Source organism: Gossypium hirsutum, chromosome A03 (genome assembly GCF_007990345.1).
Source record: "Gossypium hirsutum isolate 1008001.06 chromosome A03, Gossypium_hirsutum_v2.1, whole genome shotgun sequence".
Taxonomy (NCBI): Eukaryota; Viridiplantae; Streptophyta; class Magnoliopsida; order Malvales; family Malvaceae; genus Gossypium; species Gossypium hirsutum.
Window position 1 is genome coordinate 28,319,778 of NC_053426.1, and position 21,434 is coordinate 28,341,211.

Genomic DNA, 21,434 nt, shown 5'->3' on the forward strand with positions numbered 1-21,434 from the left:
ACTCATGAGTTATGCCTGAGTTTATGAGATAAGTGATATATGTAATGTGGGTCCAGGTGCTGACTATATGATCAGGCCCATGAGTAACTCGCTGAGCAAGCATATCATGTTAATGCTTTGTGGTCTGGGTGCTGACTTTCTGTACAAACAGTGAGTAGCTCAAATGCGAGCATTACATAACATGTGGTAGCTTTAGCTACATACGTTACGTGCTATGAGTTGGTTCTAGCTGCGTATATGGAACATGTGCAAGTTTCCGTGTATCCATTAGTGTCCCTAGTGTTCAATGGGTAATTCAAGGAAGAATTTGGTGATGGTCCCAATGAGGTATGTCATTGGTGAGAACAAACATGAGTTATGTTATGAATGAGTACATGTATGTACAAAAACTCAATTGAATATGAAATCCACAAATGGTAAGTCCATGAGTATTGTGAAATGATGTTGTGTTAATTTGGTGAACTATGATATATGTTTATAAATGCATAGATTTCTAATTTAAAAGAAATGAAGGTGTGATGAACTTAGTCATCATCATTTTTGTACTAAAACTGTTTTAGGCAGTAGCTGTAGTCCAAATTTGAAAATTCACCAAAAATTTGTGGAAATTGAATTTAAGGCTGAATAAAAATGAAATTAAATCTTATTGAGTCTAGTTTCACATAGAAGAAACAATGTAAGAAAATGAATATCAGATTATGAGATATTTAAATTATTATGACACAAAGTTAGGATGATTTCGAAATCCCCTGTTATGATTTGAGAAAATAATTGAAAGTTGTACAAAAATAGTTGTGGGTTATAATTTATATGCTTAAAATCCTTAATGAGTATATTTTCAAGTGAAATAGACGAGAACATCATCCGAGTCCCGTATTATGAGATAATTAATTTTTAGTGAAGAGGGGTCGGAACTGTCAAATAGCAAAAAAGGGGTAACTTTAAAGAAGAAATTGTACTTATTGGCTAGACTAAAATTTCTGAAAATTTTATGGTAAGAAAATATGTGAGTCTAGTTTCAGGGAAAATTAGTGGATCTTAATTTGGAGTTCCGTAGCTCTAGATATAAATAAATTAGTAACTATGACTCGAGAAAAATAGCATGACCAGAAAATAAGTAAAAATGTAATTATAGTCGTATTACCTTGAGAAGCATGTTGGCATACTGCCTTTTATTTTCATATGAACATACTAAGCGTAAAGCTTACTCCTCATTTTCATTTCTTTAGTGTTGTCAAGTCAGTTTGGGGTTAGAGATCATTGGAGGAAGCATCACACTATGAAGCTATTACCATTGGGGTATTGAAAAACCTTAAGTGTATTTGAGTGAGTAGCATGTATAGGGACTTAGTTATTATGATGTGTAATCTTCTTATTTGGTCAAGATGTTGGCTTAAATTGATTCGTTGTGTTTAGCCATGAGACATGGCTTATATGGGTGATGGCTTGTAAGGCCATTTATCCAAGCTATGTATTGATGCCTTATGATGTGGTCATGTGATTATATTTGTTTGATATGAATGGTTAGTGTTACAGTATGTATGCTTGATGAATGTATTATGACCAAACAAAGTGGTCATAATCAGAGAATGTAAGTGTGATATGGCAATAAGTCAATAATGCTGGAAAACAAAATTGGTGTGGAATGACTTAGGCAAGCATGCCATTTGTGAATGTGAAATAATGTCAAGCATGGTATAAATGTATAAGTGATAATCAAAATGACATGTTCAATTGATTGTAAATTGGTATGCTTAGACTTGGTATAAAATGAGTAAGCAAAACATATGTATGACAACATATGAATATTACAATTGAGTCTTAATGGAGGATGTTTAATTATCTACTTGGTGCTAGAATATATGTGTCTATACTGTATTTAAGTATGTGAGGTATTAATGGTAACAAAAGGCTTGGAAAATAGCCTAAGTGTTGGCCATACGGACAAAGACACGACCATGTGTCTTAGCTGTGTGGAGGACACGACCTAGTACACGGGCGTGTGGCCTAGCCGTATGGTTTAAATTACTTGCTGACGCCACAAACAAAGAGTTACATGGGCTGAGGGCACGAGCGTGTCCCAAGCCACACGGGCATGTGTGACCACACGGCCAAACCCACACAGGTGTGTGACTCTTCAAAGCAAAAAAAATTGTTAAGTTGTCCAAAGTTTATCGAAAGTTCCTAGTTTAGTCCCGAACCACCTCGATGTATGTTTTAGGCCTCGAAGGCTCATATAAGGGACGATAATCATGTGTTTGAAAAGTTTTAATTTGGATAAAATTTTGTAGCCCAGTTTTGCATATTTGTGAATGTTTAAGTCCGGTAACGCCTCGAACCCTGTCCCGACTTCGGATACAGGTAAGGGGTGTTACATCCTGTTTTGATTATTTCTGATAGAGATCCTCGCTTCACATAATGGTTTTGGAGGAAATTGCACGAGGCTCTGGGTTCAGGATCGTACTTGAGTACTGCGTTCCATCCTCAGACCGATGGTCAATTTGAGAGCGTAATTCAGATACTAGAGGATATACTTTGGAGTTGTGTGATTGATTTTCGAGGTAGTTGGGAGGATTATCTACCGCTAGTTGAGTTCGCCTACAATAATAGCTTCCAAGCTAGCATTCAGATGGCACCTTACGAGGCTCTATATGGTCGTAAGTGTCATCATCCGCTATGTTGGATTAAGTTGGGTCACTGTAGGGTTTTGGGTCTTGAGTTGGTTTCTGAGACCGAAGATAAGGTTCAAATGATTCGGCATTGTCTGAAAGCGGCTTCTGATATATAGAAATCTTATGCAGATCTGAAGAGGCGTGATATTGAGTGCTCTGTGGGGGACTTTGTGTTTCTTAAGGTTTCTCTATGGAAGAAAGTTATGAGATTTGGTCGTAAGGGCAATTTGAGCCCTAGGTTCATAGGGCTGTATCAGATTCTGAAACGTGTGAGACTGATTGCTTATCAGTTGGAGCTACCTCTTGAGCTGGACCATATTCACGATGTCTTTCACGTTTCGATGTTGAGGCAGTATCTGTTTGATCCATCTCACGTTGACTCTATTGAGGAGATCGAGGTCAGACCAGATTTGACTTTTGAGGGGGAACCGGTTCAGATTCTGGATCAGGATGTTAAAGTTTAGAAAAGGAAGTCCATTCCTTTAGTGAAGGTTTTGTGGCGGAATCATGGAACTGAGGAGGCCACGTGGGAACCTAAGGACTCGATGCGTCAGTAGTATCCTCATTTGTTCTGATCAGGTAAATTTCGAGGTCAAAATTTCTTTTAAGGGGTAGAGTTGTAATGTCCTAAATAATTTATCTCTATTTCTGTAAATATCTGACACAACTGTGTATCTACTTCAATGGTGAAGTGTTCTGGGTGTGTGTGTGAGGTCTTGGGTTCAAGCTTAATCTTTGCCAATTTTGTTATTTTTGGATCAAAGCCTTACCCTTGTTGAGTGGGCTTATATAAAATTTTCTATAAAACCATATCAGAATGAGCCTACTAGTTCGAGTGGTAAGGGAGTTAGTGTGTGGGAGGTTCCATGTTCGAATCCCTGCATGAGCGAGGGTGTTCATTTATTTTTGCTTGGTTGACTGTTAGTGTTTTGGTAAAGCTAAAATTTTGAAATGGTTGAGATTGAGGTGTTAGTGGGAAGTTGGGATTATCAAGTTGGTTTTTAAATTATTTTCTTTTATTTTCCCAAAATTTTGTGAATTGACTTTTTTTTCTTTGTTGCTCTCCCCTTTTGAGTTTTTTTTCTTCCCTTCGTCTTCCTCTCCATTCTTTGAACTATATTTCCAATTAAACGGTGGGCTTTTTTGACTGATCGACGTTATGGTGTATTTATGGCTCCTTTCTGTCCAATTCTGTTTGCAATTTAATTCGGTGAGTTTGGGTAGGGTAGTTTTGTTTTCACTTGTTAATTCTTTATTGATGGGTGTCATTAATGCTGTTTAGGGGAAGATTCAGGGGCTTGAAATCACTTTTCGGGGACTTAGTTTCGTGGGAATTATCGTTGTTTGATCAAAGGTAAGGGTTGGTTGCTCAATGGATGAATAGCTCGAGTAGGGTTCAATTTCAGTTCAGTTTTAAGCGACTAATTTAGTTCTTTGTTGGTTAATCTTAGGTGCTGTGAGGTTCGGGAGTGTTGCTGCATTGAAATCGTATTAGGTGTGTACCAGAAACACAAAAAAAATGAGTTTTGGCAAAAGCTAAAAATGGCCACTGTCGATGCCACATGGGTGTGTGAATGGCCAAGTGCGAGACACGACCGTATGGTTGACAAAGGCATGGCTGTGCGCAACACACGACTGTGTGGTGGCTTGAGTATGGCCGTGTGGACCACACGTGCTAGGCCAAGTTAGGCGTGTGGACTACATAGACGTGTGGCCCCATACGGGTATGTCACATAGGCGTGTGGATTTTGGGCCAGGCAATGTGGGCCACATGGGCAAGACCGATTTGGGCGTGTAGGCCCACACGAGCAAGCCACATGGGCATGTGGGCCATAATTTTAAAATTTTCCTAAGGTCGTACGGGTCACTCCGATTGACTGTGGGCCTATTTTAGGGTCGGCAAGGGCTAGTTAAACCCTATTCTGATAGACTGATTTGAGTAAGATACTAGATGTATTCCTGACTGTACTGATATATGTATATCTGTTATTTGTGTAAATCATGTTGAGCATGTTTATTCTGATAAATCTGTATCTGATTTCAGCATCTGTTATTGGGGTGGGATCGTATATACGGAGGAAGTGTTCTTAAAGGTGACCTTTGCCTATATTTTGGCAGCTTGGCTGCACTTTATCTAAGATGTGTCGTAATGTCACAATATGGTGTATAGGGATGGGTGGGTGTTTTTAACCCCACATGGTGTGATGGGATGGTCGGAGTTGGTGTGTAGAGGATAGAGGTAGGATTATGCTTATCTATTCTGTAATCTGAACCTGAATCCAATATCTACTATCTGAATCTGATATTTGAATCTGTTATCTGATTTTGAATTTGTATCTGTTTCTGACTGTAGACATAACTCTGTATGTTTGCATGCTTAATTCTGTTGGGTTATACACATAGTTTACGTAAACTCATAACTATTGTCTGTTTTGTTAGGTAATCCACAGACTTAGGTGGATCGGTGCGCCAGAGACTCATCGGTAACCACTCGACTGTAAATTGTCTAAACTTAGCAATTTATGGTTTTTTTGATGTTTTTGGTTTTCATTTTAAGAGTTTGTAATTTTTTGGACTCTCTGGACTTTTTGGTTTTAAACTGTTGATTTTTGGTTTGCTAATTTTCTGCATGCTTGGTTAAATTGTTTTATGCAAATTATGGTTTTTGCGCAAAAAGAGGTTTTCCTAAAAATACAAATCGGATTTCTAAAATGTATCAGTTTGGTTAGACTTCCACTGTAAAAGAAGTTTTGGCAAATAAACTAGCTAATAAACATTTTTGAAATTGGTTATAAAGTACAAGAGTTCAGTAACTGAAATGATTTCACATAAGTAAGCTCATTCTCTGTGACATCTCTGGATTCGACCATAACGTCTAGGCCGGGTTTGGGGTGTTACAAAAATTACAACAAAATATGTGAGCAATTAGCTCACATGCACAAGGAGATTGCAGCCGAAGCTGGGAGCTCCTGCAATGGTGATTTCGGTTGAAAGATGAGAAAAGAAGGAAGATGATACCTTATTTTACTTTTAATTAACTTGATCTTTTAACTTGATTGTCAAATTACCATTTTAACATTAAAAATGCTTCGCCATTCCATTAAAACCTATTCATGCATATCCAATAACTTATTAATTGGTATATTTACCATTCAAGTCTATTAACATTCCTTTCCATAATCATTTAACCCCTTTAACTAATAAAATTCAGCTTTTACACCTTTTATTTAGTCCTTTTTACCTAATTAACCATTTAAACATCAAAATTTCTTAACAAAACTTTAATACGACCTTAATAGTGCCCTTAGGAAACTAAATAAAATAATAATTCGCTCATCAAAATGGTGGTCCCGAAACCATTGTCTCTGATATCACTGAAAACGGGCTATTACATTAGCAATATAAATATATAGTGAAACTGTACAAAAACTGGTAAGTATATATGTGTTGAATATGTGATGCTAATATAACATGTTATATATGTGATAAACTGAGTTTAATGCACTCATATGTGGTTGGATACGTGATGGCTCAATGAGCATTATTGTGGCACTTTAAGTGCAATTAAATGTGAATTCGATAAGCATGTATTATGTACAAGTTTGTGATGTGAATTGATGAACATGAACATAGATGATGCACATTAAATCAATAATTAAATTGTAGATATTTTGGCCTTGTGATTCTTGAGACTATTGGATATAGTTGGCATGCCATAGGATTATGATTACTCACCTATATGTATATGTGATTTGGGCATTGAGGCCTTTGGACATGTTGGAGAGATAAAGGAATGTGAGCTAAGCTCCATTCAATGAGACATGTTTGGTATGTTGGAGAGTATTAGCTTTACGCTTCACTTTTGGAATATGTTTGACTCTATGAGTCATTTGGTGTGTTAGAGATCCGTGCATCTGATGTGTGGTGATAGGGCTCACTTTTATGTTTCATAGCCTCAAGTGCCAAATTATCGCTACGAAAATTATCGTTTAATTGTAATCTTATTTGTTGTGGTAATACAATGTGAGATGGACGCTTAAACATGTGAATAATATGCTAAATGAGTCTATTTAAGTTTCATGAAAATGTTAGTATGTTCCTATATTAAATTGTGTATGTAGTTGTGGTTTGGATCATTTCTATTTAACTTGCGAATGCATGTGAATTTATCATCTAGACTTGTGGGTTATTAAAGCATGTATATGTTGTTTAGTCTAGATGAATTATTGTTAAATGAATTATATATAAGCGAGCTAAGTGTAATTGCATGTAGGAGTATATGTTAGTTTTATGATTTAATGAAATGTGAATATGATATTTTGACTTGATTAGAGTATGGTTGTGAATGTGTTGTAGTATGCTCTTGTTTAACCTTCAATATTGTGTGTACATTGTGGTTATTCTGAACATTCACTAAGCTTGTTAAACTCACCCATTCCTTTCTTAAAACTCTTGCAGAGTAGTTAAGTGCTGGTTTGGTTCCAAAGGGTGATCCAAGCAAGCCTGTTTCCGTAGGTGTTACTATTATTTATTTTTGTTTCCAGGAAAATATCAATACCCTTGTCCTAGCATAAATTCCTACGTGATTGTCTTGGAAATTTTGCTAAGTGGTCCTAATGCATGTTTAATTATTACTATAAGTTTATTAGAAGTATGTTTGGCATGTTCTAATGATGATTGATATATGTTTGACCAAAAATTTATAAGATCACTGATAAAGATGATGAATTCTTAATAATGTGTCAAGTTACTATGAGTATGACATAAGATGGTGGTGTGGTATCCTGATATTCGGGCTTGGCAATCGGGCCGAGTATAAGGTTTTACAATCATTGTTAAGCAAAAATGGTCTTTGAAAGTGACAAATTTGTATTTACCATTAGTGGGTTGTTTGTCAACAAAAGGATATATTTGTGATGACAGTTTCAAAATGAATGTAATGACTATTGTAACTAAGGATGAAATAATAATGCCTTTTCTTCTTACTTGCTTGAGTCTTGTAATGTGTGGCATTGGAGGTGAATGCATGTGAATTATAATCCTATGCAAATGCTAATAAATCATGGTTTATTACCAACTATGGATTTTGATAAAAACCATAAGTGTGAAGTTTGTGTAGAATCAAAATTCAAAAGGACTTCTTCTCAATCAATTGAAAGAAGTAGTAAACCTCTATAATTAATCCACTTAGATATTGATGACTTAAAATATGTGAAAACTAGAGGTGGGAAAAGGTATTATATTACTTTTATATATGATTGCACAAGGTATTGTTATACCTATTTGCTTAGAAGCAAAAATGAGGCTCTTGAAAAGTTTAAACATTACATGATTGAAGTTGAAAACTAACTTGAAAAAAAGGTAAAGGTAATAAGGAGTGAAATATGTAGAGATTATATTACACCTTTTTGATGAGTTTTATTTTCAAAATAGTATTATCCCTCAAACTACTACACCTTATTCACCTCAACAAAATGACATCGATGAGTGAAAGAATTGAATTTTAAAAGAAATGATGAATGCCATGTTGAAAAGTTTGGGAGAACCTCATAGCTTGTGGAGGAAACAATTTTGAATACTATTTGCATACTAAACGAAGTACCACACAAGAAGTTAGAGAAAGATCCATATGAATTGTGAAAAGGAAGGAAACGATCCTTCAAAAATCTTAAAGTATGAAGGTGTCTTGCTAAGGTAGAGATACCTAATCCCAAAAAGGTTAAGATAGGACCTAAAACTGTAGATTGTGTATTCATTAGATATGTGTACAAAATTAGTTCATACAGATTTCTTGTGCATAAATCGAGTATTGATAACATTCATCTAAATACTATTATGGAATTAAGAAATGTTATATTCTTTAAGGATGTGTTTCCCTTCAAGGAAGCATAAGAAAATCATTCACTTAAAAGGACGTAAGAGGTAAGCTCAAATGGAAACCATCAATTAGACATTGATGAGTTTGAACCAAGAATAAGAAAAAAGGTGATAACGTAAGAAAACGTTTGGTCTAGATTTTTTAACTTATCTAGTAGAAAATGAGCCTCAAAGCTTGTCACACCCTATATCCGACCCGATCGTCAGGTCTGAGCTATGAGGTACCACATTCATTGTTAAAGCAACTACAATCGAATACAACATTAATCATTAAATTATAAGTATTTAAAGTGTAAAACATTATATATAATCATTCTCGAGTCATAGACGAGCTTACGAAAGCTCAATACCACCCCGAGGTTAAACTAGAACTAAATTAAAAAGTTTTTCAAAGTATTTTAGTTGGGTGTCACAACTTCCAAGGCTTGGTGTCATGAAATTGAAGGTAGTAGCCAACTTCTCAACCCGAGGACCAAATTGTAAAGTTTTCAAAATAAAATAGAACTGGTATCATGACCTTGAGCAGGAGACATCGTAACGAGGTGGCTTGGTATGGCAACGTTTAGGGTGTGATGTCGCGATATTATAGGTATACCCTTGAATTTCTGTTTCAAATGAGAACAACTGAACATGCTTAACATCCATTGGTCTCAAGGCCCCAAATCAACAATTTCATATACCTGAACTTTCCAAAAAACATTGCTTATAGAACATTAACATCATTTACAAGCATGATTATAACCAAACTCACATAACCATAATCTATATACAAGTCATTTTAGACCATTTCTAACATTAGATTAAGTGTCATTACGTATATGCCATTGAAATAGAGAAAAAAGGCTATACAAACTTAGGATGAGTCTCTTGTTATCGTCTAAATGCTGACTTTAATATCCTAGTACTTCGAGAATACTTGAACTTGTGCATGGAATAAACAAATAGCATGTTGAGCGATAGGGCTTAGTGGTACTTTCACGATCCAATATATTATAACATAAACATAGGTAATAAATTCAAGATGAATACATGTACATATGCACTCAATACTTAATCAAACTATATTCAATACTGTCAACCATTTTCATCATCTTGCAATGCATGAAAACATACTTATAATCATGCTAGAACAACTTATTCAACATTACCATATCCATGACAAACTCCAATTACTTCTCAATTATCATTCCATGAGTATATACCAATTCAATATCATTCATGAATCAGACACATATATCTACTTACCATTACTAATAAGCCATCTAATGTTACATTAAGTTAAAATATTTACTTGAATAACTATTTTTCAATCTCGTTTTTAGAGTCATTTGATTCATTCACATTTGTTTTGGCCTACAAGGCTTGTTTTCAACTGATTTTCACATTTGATGTAACAACCCATTTTTCAATGGTGTCAGAAACAGTGGTTTTGGGACCACAATTCCAACTAGAGAGTCCATAGATATATTTAATTAATATTTATGAGTTAAATATGGTATATTAGTGAATAGCGATTTAATAGATTTTATTAATTGGCCAGTTAGTCAAGGTACAAGAGACTTTGAAAAAAATCAGGTATCAGGACCTCGTTTGTCACACCTTATTTAACACCCTGAATTTGGGCCTAGAAGTATTGAGTCTTGAGAGTGGGAACAATTAGAAGGAAGCACATAAATATTTAGTTGTGCAAGAAAGTGACACAAATCTGTATTTGTTTTAGTGGTTAAGTGCTTTGGGAAGTGTTTGAGAAGTCCTAGGTTCAAGCCTTGGCAGGTCCAAAAAGTTTTGTTTTTAAAGGAATAAGCACTGTCTCTAGGCAGTAGGATTTTAAATAAAAATGGGTAAGACATGACATAAAGAGCTTGCTGGTCTAGGGGATAAGTGGCATGTCATCTATGCTTGAGGACTGAGGTTCGAATCCTGTTGTAACACCCCTAACTAATTTCCATCGCTGGAATGGGTTATGAGATATTACCGAAGCAAATACTTATTCGTAAAATTTCCATGCATTTACTTCTATCATCTTTATTGCGCTAAGTTCATCTTTAATAATGCATAATTCATTATACTCCCATATACGATCCTTATTCGTACATAGCCGGAACACATAGTTAATCATTATCAAGTTCAATCAAAACTATTACATAAGTTTACATCATATAACAACCATATCATACGATTGCATGTTATGTTCAGACATAACCAGACGACCCATTATGCTATCTCAATTTAGATACTAAGATCATATACAATAGCCACGTTGCAATTAATCACTTATATAAATGTGTCATAATCGAACCACCCCAAAAACACATAGTCAAGATTTCTTAGCATTATCAACCCTTAAGCATATGTATAATTTTATAGATATATATATTTATCATTCATTAATAGCATTAAACATTATAGCCAAGACAAATTATACCATGATTAAATATAACCAAATTCAAACTTAGTATTTAAGCCATATTCGCATGGCTAGAAGTATACATATCAAAGTTCAAACAAATACATATTAGCCTACACATGCCAAAATGTTCACTTAGACCAATAAGAAGAGGGTACCAAAATGTTGCAAGCTGGTGTGATGACTTCGACGATAGCACACAAAATGGATCGAAGAAATCTAAATAAAAGACAAGTAAACACACCAAATGAGTATTCAACTCAGTAAGTCATAAGCAATATAATACATTCCATTGATAAAAGATCATAAGAAAAATAATGTAAGATCTATTACTCCATCCATACCGAACTATGCCATAATTACTTAGATTATTGGTTCAATCTTAAGCCAAGTCCTTCTACCCAATCAAATATCAACATAACCCAATTGATCTAGATCCATTTCCTCAAAGCATGAAACAGTGATGCACTAGATAAATTCATACATATACATTTCATGTCTCAAATTCGATATTTTAGTTAATAGTTCTATCACTTTATTCTTTTCCTACACATATTATATTATCAACCAAATTCGCACACATAGTGCTAATTAAGCTCGCACACATAGTGCCATACTAAACCGCACACATAGTGCCTGAAATTTTTACTCATGCATCAACATTCAAATCTCCACACATAGTGCCATTTAATTCCGCACACATAGTGCCAATGTTAACTCATTATAATAAGGAAATTTACTTAATTCAAATAGCATATAAAATCTGCACACAAAGTGACATTTAATTCCACACACATAGTGCCAATGTTAACTCATTATAATAAGGCAATTTACTTAATTCAAACAGCATATAAAATCTGCACACAAAGTGACATTTAATTCTGCACACATAGTGCCAATGTTAACTCATTATAATAAGGCAATTTACTTAATTCAAATAGCATATAAAATCTGCACACAAAGCGACATTTAATTCTGCACACATAGTGCCAATGTTAACTCATTATAATAAGGCAATTTACTTAATTCAAATAGCATATAAAATCTACACACAAAGCGACATTTAATTTCACACACATAGTGCCAATGTTAACTCATTATAATATGGCAACTTACTTAATTCAAATAGCATATACGATCACATTAATAATATATATCGCTTCAAAGGAACACCTAACAAAAGGTATTCTTTCATGATTCACTAGTATTATTTATGCACAAACTAATCAACCTTACAAAATGCTTAAGGACTTACCTTGTGTTGGGTAAAACGGTTCCAACTCGGCTACTCGATGTTCTTTGCTTTGCCCTTACTTGATTCCCCTCCTTTAAGTTCTTGAGCTTAATCAAATAAATTAACTAGTTTAACTGTTTTGCTAGATATTTATATCAAAATATTAGTGATTTTATATCATAAGAAACACATGGTAAAATTTTATCTTTCTACCTTATGCTTTTGAGCTATTCGGCTAATAACCATATAATATCACCTTACTATCAATAATCCAATTACACATACATATATAACACATATATATTTGTATATACGGCAACCACCCTTGCTAATTTCTCACATATATAGTCTAATAATTTTCATTACATTTTACAGCCGTAATTGTTCAAGACATTAAAACTTCAACAAATATTCATCTATTACCTCGAGGCCGAATGCATCGTCACTTCTCAACATAACATTATCTCAAATAGGTTTACATTCATATATATATATATAATCATGAATCAAACTCAACTTATAAGCCAACATCACTCATTTAGTCGATTATATATAATCAAAGGTAATATCACAAATGGGCATACCTATATAGCCGAATACGCAAAAATTAAATTCAACATCACCTATGTACTTAATTAGATGGCTGAATATACAATATCAATTATAATATCATTTTTAATTCATTTACACACATAGTTTCATCTCATGAACACTTGACCGAATTTTTCCTAAACTAGCATAGCTTCACATCTATTTATAACATCATATAAATCCACATATATCTACATATCTACCCTAATTTTCTTTCACCTTTCTACTATTTACATTCACAACATCAAAAGCACCATACTCTTAGCATTTACCTCCCTCTAACCGTATGCCATTTAGTCACCTATTTAGGTAGAAAATTAACATATGGGATATAATAAGACATTGGCTACTAACTAGATTTTCACAAAAATTTAATAAAATTAACATGAGTCCTACCTTAATCAACCCCTTAGGATGGCCGGATGTCTTAGAAAATTTCCTCCTTCTTTCCCTAGCTTATGACATTTGCAAGAGGAAGAAGATGGATACTTTCTCTCCCTTTCTTATTTTATTCATCTTTTTCCTATTAATTCCTTTCTTTAATTTATTTTAACCATTAACTAATATAAAAAAATTACAATAAAATTCAACTTAGTGGAAGAAGCATCATTTCTTGGTAGGCCACTACTTGAATTTTGGGCAATTTGACATGCAAACCCAAGCTTTCTCACCTTGTTGTTATTTGATCCTTACAATTTACCTATCATCTTTTCTAAGTTTCTCAACTAAATCCTTTCAAGAAAATTCACATTCCTAAAACTAAATTAAAACATTAAATTTCCATACACACACTATCACACATTAAATATATGCAATAAAAATTAAAGTAAATTTTTATGACTCGGTTTTGTGGTCCCGAAACCACATCCGACTAGGGTCAAATTAGGACTGTCACACCTGTTTTGTTCAATGGGGTTTTTTTTGCTGCTTATGCCATGTGGGTAGTAAAGTTTGACCGAAACACTAAAAAGTTTGAATGAAATTCAAATTAAGTGGTTGAGTTGTTGAGGGATTAGTTTGAGGATGTTATGGAAAGATTTTAGGAGGAAATCAAGGGATTGTGAAGGAGAAGGAGTGTTGGTACCGATTTTGGACTCTCAACACTCAGAATTCAGTTTTGAGCTGTCAAAGTGCTCTCCATTTCGGTGGCTATCCCTTTTTGCTTGGTTTTCACTTTTGTTTGAGGCCGAACGCTACCTTAACCATTTGGGTATTTTCCCTTCTGCATTCTTTTCGATTTTGGCTTTACCATTCAACCATTTCTCTACTTTTAGTCGATTCTCTTTTCATATACTATTCTACCTAACATGCTTATCCTTGTACCCTTAACCTAATACCATTCTTCCCCGCTAAATCAATTCTGTGCCATCATCATCTTCTTTTGTGCAATGGCCAGACATCCCTTTCACTTCTCTCTCATTTCCTTCAGCTTTTATCGAGTGTCCCTTCTTGTATTGTTAAAACCGAGTGCACTTCCACTCATTTAGTTCTTTCGGTTCTCTTCTCTTTGCACTTTTGTGTTGGTTAGCCGATTATACCATCTCAGGTTCGAGTGCTCAGTTATTGTTTTCTTCCCTCTTTCTGTTGTGATAGTCTATTCTACCTAACACCCTTTTATGTTACCAACTTTTGCTAGAAAAGTGGTTGTGTCAGCCCTGCTTCTGTGGAATCTTAGATTTCGGCTTATGCTAGGATGTGGGTCGAATTGCTTTTCTCATTTTTTGGCTTAGTGCATTTGGTAAGTTACTATATACAGGGTTTAATGGCTTGCGTGTAGGGTTATAGTTAACAAGTTGCGATTAGGATGCAAGTGGTTTTTCAGGATTGTAAGCGACTTCTTGCAACGGGTTTAGTGCGATTGATCAAGGCGAGTAGAAGGTAATCTTTTGAACAAGTATTGGCTAGGATTCCTTTCAACTCGTTTGTTAGGTATTTGACCAAAGATTTTGTTGTAATAGGTTGGAGTGCACGTGGGCTGATTCGCACGTTTTCGCAATCAGGCGTGTAACCACACTGCCCTAATCGTAAACCGGAAAAAGTCGCTATTGACACTACACGAGCGTGTGCTCGCTCATGTGGTAGTTCAAACGCGTAAAACGTAGGCGTTTGATTGTAGAGGCCACCATGGACGTTTTCATGGGCTTAGGCCATTTTGGGCCACGTTGGGCCGAAATGGGTTGTGTGGGCCCTACGAGCTCGTGGGCCCTACGGGCTCGTGGGCCCTATATGGGTAAACCATATGGACGTGTGGATATTATTGGGCCAGGCTGTATAGCTTACACGACCAAGGTCATTTTTGGGCTTTGTGGGCCACATGAGCATTTGAATCCACATGGGCCGCATTATGGGCTTTGGGCCCATTTTCACTGCTTGATTATCAAGGATGCACAGGTCGCCCGAGACGACTGTGGACTTACTATTAGGTCGGTAAGTATTCCTAGACCATAATTTCATGAAATGACCGTTATACCCTTATGAGGTAAAAGACTGATGTACCCCTATGTGATGTATTACTGTTTGAGGATGCCATTTTTACTGTATATACATTTACATTATGTTGCATTGCATGGGGTGGGATATATGATATTGGAGGAAGTGTACTGAAAGGCTATAAGTCTATTACTGGCAGCTCTGCTACAAATCTTATTTTAGTGCCGCAACCGGTGCTACTTAGTGTGTAGGGATGGGTGGGTCGATTTTATCCTCACATGGTGTGTAGGGTTGGTACGGAGATGGTGTGTAGAGGCTAGATTAGGTAGGATATTCTAATGGCATATTGTAGTGATTCTGTAATTGGCTTAGGCCCCACTGATACTGGACTGTTTCTGATACAGGCTTAGGCCCAGACTGTATTTGCCTATTATATGTCTACCTGTTTTTTATTAAGGTATTTGTAACGCCCCGTACCCGAGACCGTTGCCGGAGTCGAACACGAGGTGTTAACGGACTTCAAGCAACTTACATTAAAATTTCCCAGACAAGCTGCCAATCTGCGTACCAGTTACTTAAAAATTCATAACTTGAGTTTCAAAACTCGAAATCCAATTCCATAAATTTTCCCCGAAACTAGTCTCATATATCCATCTACAGATTTTTTTCTAGAATTTTTGGTTGGGCCAATTAGTACAGTTTATTAGTTAAAGTCACCCCTGTTTCAGGGTTCGACTACTCTGACCTTCATGCACTACGACTTAGATATCTCCCTGTAAAGAGCTTCAATACGTATACCGTTTGTTTCTAAAAAAACTAGACTCAAAAGGGAATCTATACATATAAGGCATGACCTCTAATTGTGTCTGATTAATTTATGGTGAATTTCTAAAGTCGGAACAGGGGATCCAAAAAACGCTCTGGCCCTGTTTCACAATAACTTAAACATTTCATAAAATACGGCTCATATGGCCGTCTCGTTTCTTTCATATGAAAATAGACTCATCACGCTTCGATTACATAATTTATTCATTATTTAATTTCATTTCTACTATTTTTAGTGAATTTTAAAATTCACCCTACTGCTGCCGTCAGCATCTGATCTCAAGGTAAGTTTTACCTATTTCATAGTTTTCCATGATCAATTAGAAATTTTGACATACATAGGACCATATATGATCATATTTAGCCATTCCAATGGCTGATCATTTACCCAACATTTCCATACCACTCCATAACCACATCACAAAACCATGTATATATACATAAACACAAAATGATTTTAATGCCATACTCAAATTATACGAGCCATTTTCGCATGGCTATACACACATACATTACCAAAAGGTACTTGATTAACAACAAAGGGTAGTCCTATACATGCCATTATCAGAGTTCAACTAAAAGAGTACCAAAATGGCTTCGATAGTGTGAACGACTTCGACTTGGACAATCCCGAGTCCGATAGCTGACGAGCAAAATCTATAAAACAGAGAATCAAAGCAACGGAATAAGCATTTAATGCTTAGTAAGTTTGAGTAATGAAATTAGTTTTGACTAAAGTATAACATTCATATGGATAAATGAAAAACTTCATATATGCACATTATCATAATCGTACTTACTTCACGCTTCAATCAACATATTCATACACAAGGTATCAAACCTAACTAAAGGCCGAAAGTTCGTTAATCAATTGAACGAATACTATTTAAAACGAATCGACTTTTCCGATGCATATACGAAACATACCTTATCATTTGGATTTTATGAGCGTATTAATTGAAATTATTACAGCAAGATTGCTCACTTCCAAACCCAAGTATCTTCGGGATTTAGCCGGATATAACAACTCGCACAAATGCCCTCGGGTCTTAGCCCGGATATAGCAACTCGCACAAATGCCTTCGGGTCTTAGCCCGGATATAATCACTAGCATAAATGCCTTCGAGACATAGCCCGGATATAGCAACTCGCACAAATGCCTTCGGGTCTTAGCCCGGATATAATCACTAGCATAAATGCCTTCGGGACATAGCCCGGATATAGCAACTAGCACAAATGCCTTCGGATCTTAGTCCGGTTATCATCCGAATAATCATGCACATATGTCCACAAATCATAACACATCTTTATTTCGTTTTCATTACTAGAACTCAGACACAAGGCACTTATCTACCATTACCATTTTCGGCTCAATAACCACATACAAAGAGCATGGTTCTGATTTGGTATATAACATGATCTAATAGAATTATAATCTAAGTTCCATTACTCGAAAACTTACCTCGAATGTTGCCGAACGATTTCAACGGCTATTCAATTACTTTTTCCTTCCCTTTATCGGATTTAGTCCCCCTTTGCTCTTGAGCTTAAGTTCAACAAATTTTAAACTAGTCATTAATCGACTATTCAAGTATTACTTTCAGAATATAATACATATAGATTCGAATTTCACACATATAGATTATAGTAAGCTTTATAAAAATCAATAAATAATTCATTAGCAAATTTTCATTAATGTTTACAATATAATTACAATTTCCCTATAAGCTGACTTCCTGAGCAACAGTCACTAAAGTTTTTATAACTGGAGCTACGAAACTCCAAATCAATTGCCGTAAATTTTTCTTGACAGAAGACTCATTTATCTATTATCCATAAAATTTTAAAAATTTTTAGTTTAGCTCAACAATACCAGATTTTTCTTAAAGTTCACCTTGTTTCACTGTTTGACTAAACTGACTACTCTTCACTACGAATCAAATTTCTCATTGTACAGAATTCAAAATATGCTCTCTTTTCTTTCATTTGAAACTAGACTCATTAATGAGTCTAAACATATAAATTTTATCTTAGGGCCATTTTTGTACAATTTATACTGATTTTATACAAACAGAATAGGGAATCTAGTAGTTATTTTGACTCAGCCCCACAATACTTCAAATATCTCAAGATCGGTAACTCTTTTGCTTTTATAGTTTCTTTTGTAAGAAACTAGACTCTTCAAGCTTTAATGACATGATTTATTTAGCTTCTAACTCAACTCCTACAAATTATGGCGATTTTCCAAAATCACCTTACTGCTGCTGTCCCCAAGCAGATTATTACCAAATCAAATACTAACATTTGCATTTCACCTTAATAGCTAGCTTAGCAAACCTTAATTTAACATATAATTCACACATATCACATTCCAAGCATTCACTCTATTCTATCACTTAAGGTACAAACATTACTCAATAACTTCCTAATTCAAATTCGGCAACTACACCAAGACCATCTTAACTCGTTTCTCATCTTGCTAACAAAAACATAGTAAAGCAAATCTTCATACACAATGGTTATCAATTCATCCATTCACTAGGGACATAACCTAATGTTCAATAACAACCCCTCCTTTATCAAGTACACATTCGGCCTTGGTACATAATAAGGTAGTCGATTCCTTTCCCTTTAGCACCCATTGCTCACATATGATTATTTGTATAGTTCAAACACTCATCTATCTTTGCTCATCTAAATTTAACATGGAACAACAAAATTCACCATTGTCAAATACCATAGCCGAAAGCCCTAGTCCATAACACAAATCAAAATTTCTACATGGGTTACCAAAGTAGCTTGATATCTTACTCAAGATTAACCAAAATTTCATGAACTAATATAAACTTCTTACCTTGCTATTAGCCTAGGATGACCGAATGCCTCCCTCCCAACTTCCTCTTTACAATCGGCCAAGAAGAACCAAGGATACAAGCTTTGTTTTCATTACTTTTCTTTTTATTCTTTCTTTTATTTATTTCCTTTCTTTTGCATAAAATAATGGCCATTTAATTAAGATTTAGTACATATTATATATATGTGACCATCATGGCCGGCCACCACTTATAAAAAAGGGGTATTTGACATGCAAGTACAATTATTTGCAACATGCATAAATGGGCCACTTTACATTAGCCTAGCACATTTCTAAATTTTCTCACATAAGTCCTATTTAATAAAATTCACTTACAATTAACAAAATTCAAACATGAAATTTTTACACATGCATATATACATATAATAAACATCAAATATGACGGTCAATTATTTTTATGACTCGGTTTAGTGGTCCCGAAACCACTTTCCGACTAGGGTCAATTTAGGGCTGTCACAATTCTCCCCCACTTAAGAAATTTTCATCCCCGAAAATCCTACCGGTAAATAGGTTTGGGTATCGTTCTTTCATCGAGCTCTCGGTTTCCCAAGTAGCTTCTCCGATCCCGTGCTTGAGCCATAACACCTTTACTAACGGAACCCTTTTGTTTCGCAACTCTTTCACTTCATGAGCTAGGATACGAATCGGTTCTTCTTCATAACTCATATCGGATTGAATTTCAACCTCGGAGGGATTAATTATGTGGGAGGGGTCAGATCTATAACGTCGAAGCATCGAAACATGAAAAACATTGTGAATCCTTTCAAGTTCAGGGGGTAAAATCAATCTATATGCCACTGGACCAATTCTTTCGGATATTTCATACGGCCCAATGAACCTCGAACTCAATTTGCCCTTACGGCCAAATCTGAGTATCTTTTTCCAAGGTGAAACTTTAAGAAACACTTTATCTCCCACCTGATACTCAATGTCTTTTCGTTTCAAATCCGCGTACGACTTCTGACGATCTGAGGCTATCTTCAGACTTTCGCAAATTATTTTCACTTTCTGCTCAGCATCCTTTATCAAATCAACTCCAAAAATTTTACTTTCACCGAGCTCGGTCCAGAACAACGGTGTACGGCATTTACGACCATACAAAGCCTCGTAAGGTGCCATCTTAATGCTTGATTGAAAACTATTGTTGTAAGCGAATTCGATCAAAGGTAAATACCGTTCCCACGAACCACTAAACTCAAGGATGCAACATCTCAACATGTCCTCGAGTATCTGAATTATCCGCTCAGATTGTCCATCGGTCTGAGGATGAAAGGCGGTGCTAAAATGCAACTTGGTACCCAGAGCTTCTTGCAATTTCTTCCAAATTCACGAGGTGAATCTCGGATCTCTATCCGATACAATAGAAATAGGTACCCCGTGTAATCTTACAATCTGAGAAACATACTGTAACACCCCGAACCCGAGACCGTCGCCGGAGTCGAACACGAGGTGTTAACAGACTTCAAACCACTTATTTGACATTTCCCAGACAAGCTGCCAATCTGCGTACTAGTCGCTTTAAAAATCATATCTTGAGTTCTGAAACTCGAAATCCAGTTCTGTAAATTTTCCCTGGAACTAGACTCATATACCTATATGGTAGAATTTTTGTAGAATTTTTGGTAGGGCCAATTAGTACAGTTTATTAGTCAAAGTCTTTCATGTTACAGGGATCGACTACACTGACCTTTGTGCATTACGACTTGGATATCTCCCTCCACAGAGCTTCAATACTGATGTCGTTTGTTTCTATAGAAACTAGACTCAGAGAGGAATCTTTACGTATATGGCATGACTCCTAATTATCTCTGGTTAATTTATAATGAATTTCCAAAGTCGGAATAGGGAATCCAGAAACCGTTCTGGCCCTGTCTCAGGAGAACCTGAATATCTCTTAACATACTGTCCATATGATCGTTTAGTTACTTCTATATGAAAATAGACTCATCGAGCTTCGATTACATAATTTATTCATCAATTAATTTCACTCCTACTATTTTTAGTGATTTTCAATCTCACGTCACTGCTACTGCCAGCATCTGTTACGAAAGCAACTATGCCCATTTCGTGATTTCTCCTTGATCTAACTAGTAATTCATCATACATATCACAAATTATGATCATGACTAGCCATGCCAAAGGCTAATCATTGTCAAACATCTCCCTACTACACTATTGCCATATCATGAATTTTAACACCAAAAATAATCAACCATGACATATGGCATAAAAAAAAAGGGTCGAATTACCAAGGCTTACGACCCAACGTTATAAACCAAACCCAACCAACATTTATGCCATTTTCGCATGGCTAAAAGTTTACATCCCAAAGTTCAAACACAACATAATAGCCTATACATGCCGAAATGTTCTCCTAAGCCGACTAAGAAGAAAGTACCAAAACTTGCTAGCCGGTGTGATGACTCCGATGACGGCCCGATCACGCAAAAAGAGACAAGTCCAAGAAACCTAAAATAGGTGACAAGGAAACACTGAGTGAGTATATAACTCAGTAAGTCATAA